This window comes from Coloeus monedula (genome assembly GCF_965178545.1).
Source record: "Coloeus monedula genome assembly, chromosome: 2".
Classification (NCBI taxonomy): Eukaryota; Metazoa; Chordata; class Aves; order Passeriformes; family Corvidae; genus Coloeus; species Coloeus monedula.
In genome coordinates, this window is record NC_138782.1 from 33,576,938 (window position 1) to 33,590,253 (window position 13,316).

The window sequence follows — 13,316 nt, forward strand, 5'->3', positions numbered from 1 at the left end:
CCTGGCTGGAGGGGGAACTGGCAGCATGGCAGGGCAAGTGCTGCACCAGCTCCCTGACTGCCCCCAACATTCTGCTGCTTGTCCTCAGGGCCCCAGAGCAGCTACCAAGGCATCAGGTGGCTCCAGGACATGCTCCAGGACAGTCACTGACCATTCCACAGTAACAAGAGACTGAAATAATTGCTGCTATCCTTGTGTGGATTTTGTAACGTGCATAAACTCCAGCTCGGTGAAATACTAGATTTTGAGACATGCAAATTCTGGGAACGTTAAGCTTCAGTGATAGATTTTACATAGAAAAGAAGCTGCACAAAGACTAAACACACCTTTTCTTTTCTGAATCATGCAGATCCAGAGAAACCTCAGAACAGGAATGCTAACAGAAGCTTCCCAAGATGTAATTTCTTACACAAACATCTGTGCTACAAAACAAAGCCATAAATCTTTTCCTAAACTACCCATGTACTCTTTGTATTCCTTCTGTCTACATGTTTGAATAACAAAATCAGCAATAAATTAACTGGAGCAGTTAGCTACTTGATCTTGTAAAAGTAAGTACATTGAAATGGTCCATAGTAAAATCACATCAGAATGAAGCACCAAAACAAAAAATGCAAAGGGAAAGGAGCACTCAGTCCACGTACGAAAAGAAACTCCCTCTCTAGTGCCTGGAGTTCTGGGGAAATCTAACAACTTAGTTGTGTACACAAGCAACCTGCAAGTGTCCTTGTAGTACAGTAACAGTGTGAGCTGCTTTGCAAAGGAAGTTTCTAACTAATCACATTTTTGAGCCAGTAAACTGACCTATTTTATATAATGAAGCTACCCCTCAAAAAGCAATGCTGGGTCAATCCCTCAGCCAGGGCTAGCCTCTACCCAGGCAATGTTTGGAAAAACACACTTACACAAATGTTCTGAGGTATAAGAAGCTAAGTTAACCTTGCCTGCTGCAACTTCCTCCTGTTGTCAGCTCCCTTATTACTGCAAACTAGAACTCATCAGAATTTGGCATTTCTGTTCAGTGGGAAAATTTTAAAACTTATTTGAAATTCTAACGTCCCAGTAGGTTATTTACACATTAGTTGACAACTGCTAATCTGTTTGATAATTGCCAGCAGCAGACAACTAGTAGGTTCTTTAAGTGATGAATGATTTAATAAAACAATACAGACATTAATATTCTAATGAGACATTTTTAATGAGTATGCTAAATGGTAACTGATAATGGCTCTGGTAGGCACAGCCTATTTGCTTTTGTAATTGTTATCCTGAATATACCAGTAAGACATAATACAAAGATGATATAAAAATTAAGTTATGCTTGGTGGAGGTTTTTTCTTACTATTAAGGGTATCTATTTACATATGTTCACATGAAAACAGGAGGAGAGGTTAGGTACAGCACCTGCAACACATACACTCACAGCCACTAACTGTACCCACTCTCCTGGTGACGCCGCCAGTGACAACCACTTCCTTAGGTCAGGGTATTGCTATGATGTTGCTCAAGGGTAATACAGCTTATTTAGGAACACCAGGAATAAAAGAAAGACTAGGGAAAACGTGGGTCCTCTCAGGAAGGATAGGGGAGACCTGGCTGCACAGGACACTGAGAAGGCTGTGAGGTACTCAATGGCTTTTTTGCTTCAGCCTGGAGAAGAAAAGGCTCCAGGGACACCCTGCAGCAGCCTCCCAGAACCTGAAGGGGCTACAAGAGAGCTGAAGAGGGACTTTCCACAAGGGCGTGTAGTGAAAGGACAAGGGGGAATGGCCTTAAGCTCAAGGAATGCAGATTTAGATTAGAAATTCTTTACTATAAAGGTGGTGAGGCACTGCAACAGGTTATGCTGAGAGGCTGAGGAGACGACATCCTTGGAAGAGCTCAGGACCAGGCTGGATGGGACTTTGAGCAGCCTGGCCTAGTGGAAGATGTCCCAGCCCAGGGCAAGGTGGCTGGAACTAGATGATCTTTAAGGTCCCTCCCAACCCAACCATTCTATGATTCCATGACAATATTAAGGCTCTCACACCTGATGGAGAGCAGCATGTAGGAAAACATCATTTTTCCTCCATCCCCCTCTCAGGATTAGTGGTCACAATTTGAAGTAAGGCATTCAAAACACCTATGCAAAAGCAGCCCTAGGAATCAGGAATCAGTAAATATTGCATATTTGGAGCCAATGAACTTGAAATCCAGGAGTTTTAAAGTCCAGAGGGTCATAGGACTAGGAAATTCAGTCTGACTGCCATTAGATGAGCTATAACCAAGCATTATAAGATGAAGTTATTATGATGAATAATCTCAGAAAACAAGAAATTTGACTATATTCCTGAATTAAAAAAAAAAAAAAAAGAAAGACCTGCTAAAGGAGAATTAATTAAAAAAGAAGCAAGCAAAAAATCCCCAAACCCCAACATTATTTCACATCTTCTGAAACTCTTTGTGAATTCCCCTCCTCTGCCAGTATTTCTTAGTGGCAAGGTCTAATTGGGATGAATGCTTAGCTTCAGTATACTTATTCTCTCTCCCAATCATCATGACACATTTTAATTTTCTTTTTATTGATAACACTTTTTAAATAATGAGGAAAACCTATTGTATGCTGAAGTCTGGCATATATTAGAGAATTGAAAGGTTTATTGTAAATGAAACATGGAATTTGCCATCAGACAGAAAAACAAGGCAATTCATTTAGATATGAAGAAAAAATAATGTAATGCTATTACACTAGACAGGAATATTCCTGCCACATCTAGGAGTCACAAGCACTCAAACTGGATGGCTCTTACAGACTTCTAGGTAGTCACATGCCAGCTGTGTCAGGTTGTCATAGCCTCACTGACTGCCAAAATAGTGGTGATCAGTGCAGGACTCAGAGGCAACTGAAGACCAGCTGGGCTATCTGTACCCAGGAAGAGCCTTAAAATGTAAAAGAATAATCAAACAAGTTCCAAATAGATGAAACTGCACATCACAATGTGAGAGCATAAACACCTGGTTCTGTGGATTAACTTATTAGCCAAAATGCTTAAGAGGTAGAAAATGTTAAAAAAAAGAAAACTTCCACTTTGAGGCACCATTGAGATTCTGGTTGATACACGAAACAATGCTCATGAAAGAGCTGAGAGATTACAGAAAGCAGGACATGAAAATAACACAGGGGTTGATGCACTGCAGGCAGCTGGTTACTCTCAGAAATGTGGAAACAAGTCCCACTGTTGTGGAAGTGGATTGCTTTCAGTAATGTGTCAGACTCCCCATTACCCAGCACAGCATCACTCTGTGGAGCTGCAAAGGGCTCAGAAATGGATGAACACCACACACATGAGACCCTTCATGCCCTGCAGCTGGGCCCATCCAGCAGCAGCACCATGCAGGACCCAGGGGTGCGGATACCTTTGAGCGCTGTGTGATCCGTCACAGAAGCTGCCCAGAGGAGATGCCAAGAGCCACAGTGCCAAGAGCCCAGGCTTCACACAGCATGACCACGGAAAGGTGCGCCTTTGAAACAGAACCCTCCCAAACTGCATCAACCTGCAGTCATTCCTACTTTCTCCATCTCCTCGAAGCAGCAGGCAAACAGCCTCCATCCACTCATCCTCTGGGCAACAGGCTTGGTCACAGGCAGCCACCTGCTGCTGCCCAAATACAGCCAAGGCTGTTAATGACTGATAGCTCAGGAGAGGTATCACCTGAACTCAATGCTCTTCCCCAGTCTTGCCTCACTAAAAGGGACGGAACAAAGCTTCTACACCAGAAACTCTGCTCTGGTGTTTCTCCCAAATAACCCATAAAGCACTGGAGACTTTAGATCATCTTTTCATTTACTAAATTCTCATCTGTGCTTGCTGAAAGCAGTTCCAACTAAGTTCAAGGAATCCACTAGCTTTTAATCAGGAATGTTTTGACTCAAGAATTGCAAGTGTCTCACCATTCTTACTGTTCAGAGTAAAGCATGTGGTTTGCATTAAAGCTACCTAAAAGTATGTTAAAACAACTTTTTCATATGTACATTTTATGGCTCCCTCTCTGCACAGCTGGTCATGGCTTAAGATGGCAGAGGTTTTCAACCTTCTAAAACAGATAAAGGGATAGTATACATACACATTCTGTCTTTGCTGAGGGCCTGGTCCAAAGCTCACCGTGAACCTCATTTCCTTCAACTTTCATGTGATGCCATTACTGAAAAGAAATTCAGTTATTAATAGACACTGAGGCAAACTAACTGTGACATGCTCAGAGGTGGCCTGTATGCCATGACAGAAAGAAGGCACCCACACAGCCTCCCCTGCAACTGCTGAGCAATTTCAGCTTCTTGCTTGCAGGTGGTTTACTCAGAGGCAATTCACATTTGTCCATGCCTGAATTCTGAAAAGTGACTCAGGCCCTCTTACCTTTAATGCAGTCAAAAACACCAAGCATACAATGATCAGCTTCAGTTCTAATGGACCAGAATGACAAAGAGTATTTTTTTGAAGGTTCGAGGTTGTTGTTGCCTCCTTGCTATCCTGCAATACCTTTTTCCTGTCCTGTTACATTTTCTGTTTCCATATAGTCAATGCTTCAGATCATTCCACTATGTTCTAGAATTGGCTATCATCCTCTGCAAATAAACAAACAAATCCACACCCAGTGCACAGGGAATCTGATTTTATTTGCTTTTTAAGTTAAGTGCAAAAAGTTGCAAAACAGCAGCTCAATCGCACAAGTTTATTTGAACAGTGTCAATCACACCTCATTAGAATTAAATGTTAAAACATGGACTGATGCCCAAAACTCAGTCTCTGTAAGCTGACAAAAGGTAGAGTCAGCACTGAAGCTAGTAACATCTATCCAGTGAACCTGTAAATCAAATCAAATTCCAGAAGAAGATGAATACTTTTATGTAGGGAGAGCATGGGCAAAAAGCTCACAAACTCTTCCTTATTAGCCCCACTTTTACTAGAAATAAAAGCAAATTGAATGACTTCTCTGTTTGAAACAGGCAACCTCATCTGCATTTTACAACATCAGGGTGTCCAGGTCAGTGTGACATTACTCACCCAACTGTCCCTGAGGATAAACTGGAACATTATTCATTGTAAAAATAAATTACAGCATTTCCTAGCCAATCAATTCTATTCAGGCAGAGAGATGAGAGAATGAGAAGAACAAGAGACTGCAGTTTTGTCTGTCTGCTCTGTGTCACACATTACAGACCTCTCCTCTGTTAACATCTGTTCTCTACTTCCAGCAGGGGGATTGTTTTGGAAAAGGTAACAATCTTCTCCATAAAGCAGGGACTCTGCAGTATGAGAGCATCACAACAGCCCTCAAGGCAGACTGGCTTGTTCCTGAAATGAGCAACCTGGCCTTTGATGGGGATAACAATTTATCAGAAATTAGGAGGTTGCACCCTCATCAGCAGCTCTGTTCTGTCACTTGCTGTGACTTGGGCAATGCTCTCCTGAAAGGATTCGCTCTCGGCTGTAAAAGCTGCTGCTAAGTCTCACTCAGCCCCAACCCTGGTGCTGCTTATTGCAAAGGCATCCTAAACCCAGGACTCATTCCTTGGAGCATGCAGCTAAAAACATGACACGAGGGAACAGCCTGATTCTGAAGCCTGCAGGGAGCTGGAAGAGCCCCAGCCTGCACCACTGTCCAAGAATCACACTTATCAAGGTGCTCCTTTGTGCTGGGCTTACCACCACATCATCTGAAATTATATTATCTCAACAGGCAGTTTAACTACAGGTACCTTATTCAGTATTCTCTCCCACCATTCCTCTTCCCTCATAATGTATTAGTTATCTCAACTCCTCTGCTTTTGTAATAACAAAAAAACAAAACAAAACAAAAGCCTGTGCTTGCCTAGCTGGATCTTCCTTTGTACCATGTAAAGGTAGCTGTTAGGTGGGTGCAAACTCATGTCTGTCTCTTGGTAGGAGTGTGAATGCATTTACTTTTATTTTCCTCTTGTCACTCTTCTTCCTTGCAGTGTTTTGGGGTTTTTTTTAATTGGAAAAGGCTGGGCAAATTCTTGGCTTTTTCAAGCTAGGAGCTAGTGATAGGGAACATTCACAATAGGGATGTTTGAGTCTGTTTCCCCACTTCTCACCCAAACAATATACACTACTGAAAATTATTCTCTTCCTGCAGCAAGAACATGAAGTGACCACTTGGCATGACCTTATGCAGACCTAACAGATACCTTCACATGGTGCAAGGGAAGATCCAGCTAAACACAGGCCATGCCACAGGCTGCACAGCCCCCCGCCTGTCCCAGAAATCCTCAGTGCCTGCATCCTCTGCTGTGCTACCAAAAGCACAAAGTCACAGACACTGCAGATGGAGATGATGCTGTGTGGCATCACCCAAGGGATGTTGCCTGCATATATATAAATTCTTACTTAAAAACATTCCTTTTGAAATTACATTAATACAACAACACTGAAGATTCAAGAATTAGGAAGTGTTAAGCTAAAGCTACTTACATGAGTTTGAGTTCCACCCAGTAACATTGTTTCTAAATACACAGCCATACTTTTTTTTTCCCCAACAGAATCCATGGTTTTATTCAGGACACAGAATAGAGTGAGATAATTTAATGGGAAATTATTCATGCCAAGCCATTTTAAGCAGACTGAATAAAGTCTATATCAAATACAGCATCTTCTTATTTGTGTGGTCCATTCAAAGACCACCAACAATTCAGCTCCCCAATGAACACTAAAGGCTATTATCGCATATGCATAAAGAGATGATCCAAAAAATAAGGACCATATTTTAGTAACATAATAAAGTCACATTTATACAAAAAGAAAATTATGCAGCCACAAAATTTGTTCTGAATGGGCATATTCAGTTCTCCTAGAGCAGAGATCATCCTTGCCAGCTCTGCAATATCCTGCCTCACTCAACACAAACTTCCTCAGTTAATGAGGCAATGATCCTGCAAAGAAGAGTCCCCTTTACTACACCTCACATGCAAATCCATTCTCATAGCAAAGGAATAAGGTCTGTGGAAAAAAAAATAATCTCAGAATATAGCTTCATAATTAAAAATTGCTTGCATAATGGTGGCCAATAAAGGTTATGCAAGCAAAGAAGACTGTGCCAAATCACAAAGTATTCCTTAAATCACAAACTTATACACCACTGGGTATGAGTTAGTATCTCAAAAATTAAAAGAGCTTTCTGAAAAACAATATTGTTTTTAACAGAGCATTACGCTAAAAGGAGCTATACCCTCCAAGCCTTTAATTTGAGGAACTTGTATTAAGAAAAGGCTGCATTAACTACACTAGACCACACTGACACCTAACATAACTTTTTGAAATGAGCTTAAAAAAAAATCATAAAAGTGCACGCATGCATGTGTGCATCAGGTTTAATAAAGTGTGTTTATGAACTATATAAAATATGTGAATTAATGCAATAAAAGAAGGCAGCTTATAAAAAACAAGTATTTATGAATGGCACAGCTTTGTCAACATTTGGTAAGATACCAAAAACACCATTAAAAGTTTTGCTCAGAATAAATAGAAGTGGGTTGGAATAAATTTATTGCAACAACAAACGTGATTGGAAGTTTAATGCAAAATAAACTTCTAAAAATGGAGCTAAGAAAGAGGTTTTGTGGTTTTAAGTTATTGGATCAGTTAATGTAATTAATAGAAGCCATTCTGTTAGAGGATATTAAAATGATGCAAAAAAAATATGCAGTAAAAAGTTCTCTTAGAAGTCTGCAAACTAAGGTCTTCCCAGGGTAGACAAAGGGATCTATTTTACTATGTCTATATTCCAAGGCCTTAAAAAAATCAAAAAACAACCCCAAAAACAAGCTAAAAGGAAAGGAAAAATACTAGACAAATCACTAGCATAATGCTTGCTGAGCTAAAGCAAGAGAAAAAAAAAAACTTTGAGAAAAAACAACAGATAACTAGTATGTTACATATGCGCAGCCAGGAGGAAGAGGGAAGTGCACATGCAAATAAACACTGGTTGGTTGATGCAGTTTCTGAGCAAAACAAGAAGCTCCAGAACATGGAGGCTAAAATAAATGCCAGGCACTGCAAGCAAACTGCCAGTCTTTGGCAACAGGGAAATTAGTGGTATTTGGTTATCTGCGAAAACAATGGTATAAAAAAACCACTGATTAAATAATGCTAAATTTATCATCTCTTGCAAGATATTTATAAAGACAATCCAAAAAATCCTAAACAATAGGAAGCTTTCAGCTTCTGCTAAACAGATCATAAAAATTAACTCAAACTATCTGACTTCATTTAGTGCTAACTATAATTCCACAAGTATTAGCCACTATCTACAGAAAGTAAAGAATGTGGATACTTGAAAGCAGAACAAATAAAATTAAGCATCTCATGCATTTCGAAGACTGAAGACACATCATTCTTCTCTCCCCTAACTGCATTGCCCTCCTTGGTTCTCCTCTTCAGGTTAATTCCTTCAACCCTTCCTGCTGCTGCAATGTTTAGTTCTATGCTGCTTCTATGCTTATACCTTCCCACTGTTGACCCCCCCTTTCCCTTTCACCCCACACTTTCCTATTTCTCTCAGCTCCTACTCAGGCTTGCCGTTTTCCAAAACCACTGTATTTAAAACGGCAACCTAACTCCAGCCTCTCAAATCTCCTTTCTTGCCAGTTTATTCCTCAGCATTCCTCATCATCACTCAAAGCTCCTCCAGCTCCAGCCAAGCAGCGAAGAGGGGCAAAATCAACAAAGAACATCTGCTCTCAGATCTGGACCTCCTGCAGCCGACAAGGCCACAAGAAGCCCTGCTCAGCCCATGCACCAAAAGCACGTCTGGCCCCAAAAGTCATGTGCTTCAGGAGAAAGGAACATCGCTCCACAGTGATATGGCCTCTGGAGAATGTAGGTACAAACAAGCACTCATAAGGAATTCATCCCCACAAGTAGCAAGAGACATATCATCAGTACCACAGGAGCCACCACCTTTTCTGTCAATAGTGACCAGAGGCCACTAAAGATGCAGTTATGTCTGGATTTACTTTCCCTTTACAAAGTCAATCTTTACACCAATCTCAATGACTCTTACCCTCCAACCCAAAGCTGATCGGAAAATCGGGCTCTCTTACACCCTTAAATGGGTAATTTTCCCCCCGTTCTCAATTCCATTTTCATTTCTGCTCAATTTTCATTGCTTGAAAGGTATTTGGATGAACATAAAATTCCTTCAACTTAAACTTCTCTTTTCCTGCCAAGGAGCAATCCTTCCCTTGAATATTCACTGCCAATGGTACCTCGCATTTAAAAATACTTAGAGAGGCCCACTGTCATTCATCAGCCTCACCAATGCAATGTTTTCCACATTTTACCCATGCTTTCACTCTGTTTAAAGGAATTGTTCGTGCCCTGCTTCATTAAGCTCCAGGACCGTTACCAGGCAGTTTTTGCATGTGTAAGTCATTTTTTTGTCTTCAGAAGAAATATGCCGATGAGCACTTGATCCTTTTCTTGCCTACTTCATTTCTGCTCATTCCATTTGTCAAAAAGCAAGTCAGAACCAGAAAGTCATATGAGTCTGAGCAGGCATCAACCGGCATTATTATTGTCATCAAACAAGTCATGTACCCACATTCTCTCATAAACATTGCCCAGAAAAGCTTTATTCTTATTCAAAGAAAAATTAAAGTGATGTCTGGGAATCCTAACAGCTAACATTTGGAGCATGTTTGAGGAGGATTAGACACTTTCAAAATTCATAGCAGGGACCTGGGTCTCTCAGGGAAAATCTAGTCTATGACAGAAAACTGTCGAGGGGAAAGTTACCAATAAAACATGCAAGTAGGAAAGGATAATACCACTAAACAAATAAAAACTGTGTGCATGATTAAGAAGTGCAATCCTTGTAAAGATTAGTGTATTTTCACGTTACAGTTGCATTTGTGAAATGGCATGAAAGGGAGGATATTCTATAATTAGACTACTTATATTCAGACACCTTTTCACTCAGTCCACATTTTTTTGCATGACTACTCTGTCAAATGAAAATATTATAAAAAATTTAAACGCAGACCTACTAACTTCAAGAGGCAAAGACTGAGTTGCCTTTACATAAAGCATTTACTTATATATATATATATATATATATATATAGGTATATATGTAGATTGGTTCATATCTTCACCCAAAAATTAACTGAGGGTATTGAAGAAAAAGAAGTAACCTTTAAGATCACTGTCACACCAAAAGTGTATCTGTTATGTGAGAGGACACACGTAAGGTGGATGTGAGAGGAGCCTTTCCCAACACCCAAGGTGAAGTGCCAGGAATTCCTGAAAAGGGGAGGAAGAAGTGAGCCATTTGGGCAAGTTGCTCTCCACCTATGCTGTTTTAAGATCAGGCATTCGTGTCTTCTCACATCTTCTGGGACTTGGGGGGAAAAAACCCCAAACAATCAGTATTTTACTAATTAGCAACATTTAAGTGAGCTGAAAGCTAATAACCTGTTTTCAACAAGGCATTTAATTATGTAGCACACACAAGCACTATTGTTTATTCAGACCCTTAATTAGCTCAGTTTACTCCTTGTCCACAACAATGAAAAACTGCAAGTTCTTAGGTGTAAGTAACCTGAAGAAAGGTTTGAGGTCCCTCTGTTTATGAGTGCACTGGTACAGAAAACAAATAAAAGCAAGTAGATAATCACTTCAGTTATGCCAATGTGTAATGAGAGCCTAGATGAAGTCTAAGATAATTGTTGAGTTCAAACATATCTAGGTACCTCCTAGACTAGCATGGGCAAGGCACAGAGGCAGTCCAGCTCTTCCTGGCAGCTGGGTGTAATGGTGTTCATTTCTCACTGAAAGGCACTACTCATGGCCAGATCAGCCGAAGAAAACTTCTCAAGCACACACAGAATGAGGCTCAGCTATGTCTTTTCTGAGGTGTGCCTTGACATCCTTGACAGTGCATTTCAAGGAATTACTTTAAACAAAAACATGATACAGTTATAACTAAAAAATTTCTGGAAAACATGCAGTCCTGCCAACTGCTCTAACTCCCACAGACACAGCAAGCCGATATCCTACAGCAAGCTTGGCCAGCATTAATACTATGCCAAGCAGTGAAAAAACCTTAACTCTTCCTAGAAGGTCTCAGGTGACCAGATCTATACTGGACATATGAACATCATGCTCCCATCACACATATGTGCATTTCAGTGTCGGGCCATATGCAAAGTTTCCTGTTCTATAACACACCTGATGTATTTCGGTTGCAGCAGGAGAGGAAGCAGAGCAGAGAGCTTTTCACTGTCCCTACAGAAAGCCACATCTCAGCCCAGCTGGAAGGTCATAAACCCCTGCGCTATCATATGCACCTCAATCTGAAGTTAGCCAGCAGCTCATTTAAACAGATGTTCCTTTTGTTTAAGCAAAATTGATAAAACTGAGAATGGCATTGCCACATGGCCCAAAATAAATGCATGTTAATATCTATCCGTTAATGATTTTAAAAATTATTTCGGCCAACAGTCCCTATATCTACCCTTGAGATGAGCAACATATGTTTGAGAGTTCTCTGGTACACTACCAGATGGAGACTGACAAACAGAGGCAGAGGTGAACTTGAGAGACTAAGATTTTTTTTATTATTACTTTAAGCAAACTGAAATTGCCAATTAGCTTGAGACAGCTTTTGGTGCAAGGAAGTATAAATTCTGAATTGCTTACAGGTTAGCAAATGCAAAGAAACATATTTTGCACTGAGAAAGGTCACACCCCTTTTCAGCATTATGGAGAGCTTTCTGGAAGCTTGGTTTTATTAAAGCAAAGAAGGGAAGAAATTTAATAAGTGTCTAATAATCTTCAGAGTATCCAATATTTGAAGTGAAATTTATTTCTTGCACGCAAAAAGACAAGCAGGTACTTTAACTGTACACTCACGTAGCCATCTGCTGCCTCGGTTTTAAAAGGCTACCTCAAACTGCGAAGCTGGATGATTAAACAAAAAGTGAGAGAGATTAAATCAGACAAGGTTTAACTTGGTCCCTTGAACCAAATGTTCCTGCCGTGAATATAACTTCAAAAACTGTCTGAAGGAAAACTCTCACAGAAATGCCTGCTTCCTCAGCCCTAGGGTTTTCCACAGAGCCCTCTAGAAAGCAACATAGTTTCTTTTGGTCTGCTTTGCACAAGCAACATTAGACCTTCACTGCCACAGCACTGCTATCCACAGGAGGTTTCACAAACAAAAACACCTTTTTTCTCCTGTTTCTGTTTTTTGCTGGTACTATGGCACTCTGTCCCCAAGCTCCCTTCTGCTCTGAGTGTGAACAGTGCGCAAACACAGGCAACTCAGGGAAAGGGAAGAGGACCAGGACACTGGATTTAATCCCGCAGCACAGCAGATGCATGAACAACAGCCCTGAATGACCATGTTTGATAGTAAGGGGCTGAGGGTGGTACTAAACCACATTTAAGAGAAGATTAGCTGCAGAAGCTTTTCCCATGGTCCAGCTACCTCAGCAGCAATGACACAAAATCCTGCTGAGGCAGAAGTGTACATATAATTCTCACCTGGGTCACGGTATGGCAGGCCACAGACCCAAAGCACTCGTGGCAGGCAACACCTTGACAAACACAACCAGGTTCTGTTTCCTTTCTCAGCCCTTCTCCTTGGTGGGCACAACAATCACAGACAGACTTAGCTTGGGAACAGATGGATTCATTTCAACACTTTTGGTTCTCCTGCTTGTGTAGCAGGGAATAAAATCTGCAATATTTCTGTATATGATACCCTTACTATTGTGTAAGTATAAGTACAGCTTTTGGGAAAAGAAAGGCACCACACAAGAAGGAAGGTATTAGTTCATGATTTAAACAGCACCCAGGACTAACTTAGACACTAATGCTGGGTGAGGACTGTGCAGACAATTTCCATGACCTCTGCTGAACCACAGTAAGGTTTGCCTGAATCTCATAACCCTAGGGAAATTGCTTTAAACAAGCATAAAATCTCATTGTCAAACTGCTAACGTCTGGTACTTGGCAGTTCCAAGATAATGCCCCACTTCCACTCCAAGCCTTGTGCAGAGCCCACACCTACCTAAAGACACATCAGGAAAAGAAGTTCCGCTACCAGAGAGAAAATGAAGAGTGCTGGAAAGAGGGTCTCAAATGTAGGTTACAACAGGGGGAAATGAGACAGATCTGACCTGGATGTATCCTTGCAACTGAAGGTACTCTGGAGCAGCAACCCAGTCTGATTCTGCACTTCCACACCCCATGTGAAGTGAAGCTCATACAATTCCTGTGACTGGGCAAAATTATTGTGTAAAGGATTGTTGTG

General features: G+C 40.9%; 1 protein-coding gene across 1 annotated transcript in view; it reads right to left on the bottom strand.

Moving 5' to 3' along the window:
* Window positions 1-13,316, bottom strand: part of GLP1R (glucagon like peptide 1 receptor) — a gene marked incomplete at both ends in the record, with an annotated part of 78,522 nt that overhangs the window by 30,279 nt on the left and 34,927 nt on the right. The gene's annotated exons all lie outside the window — the stretch shown is intronic.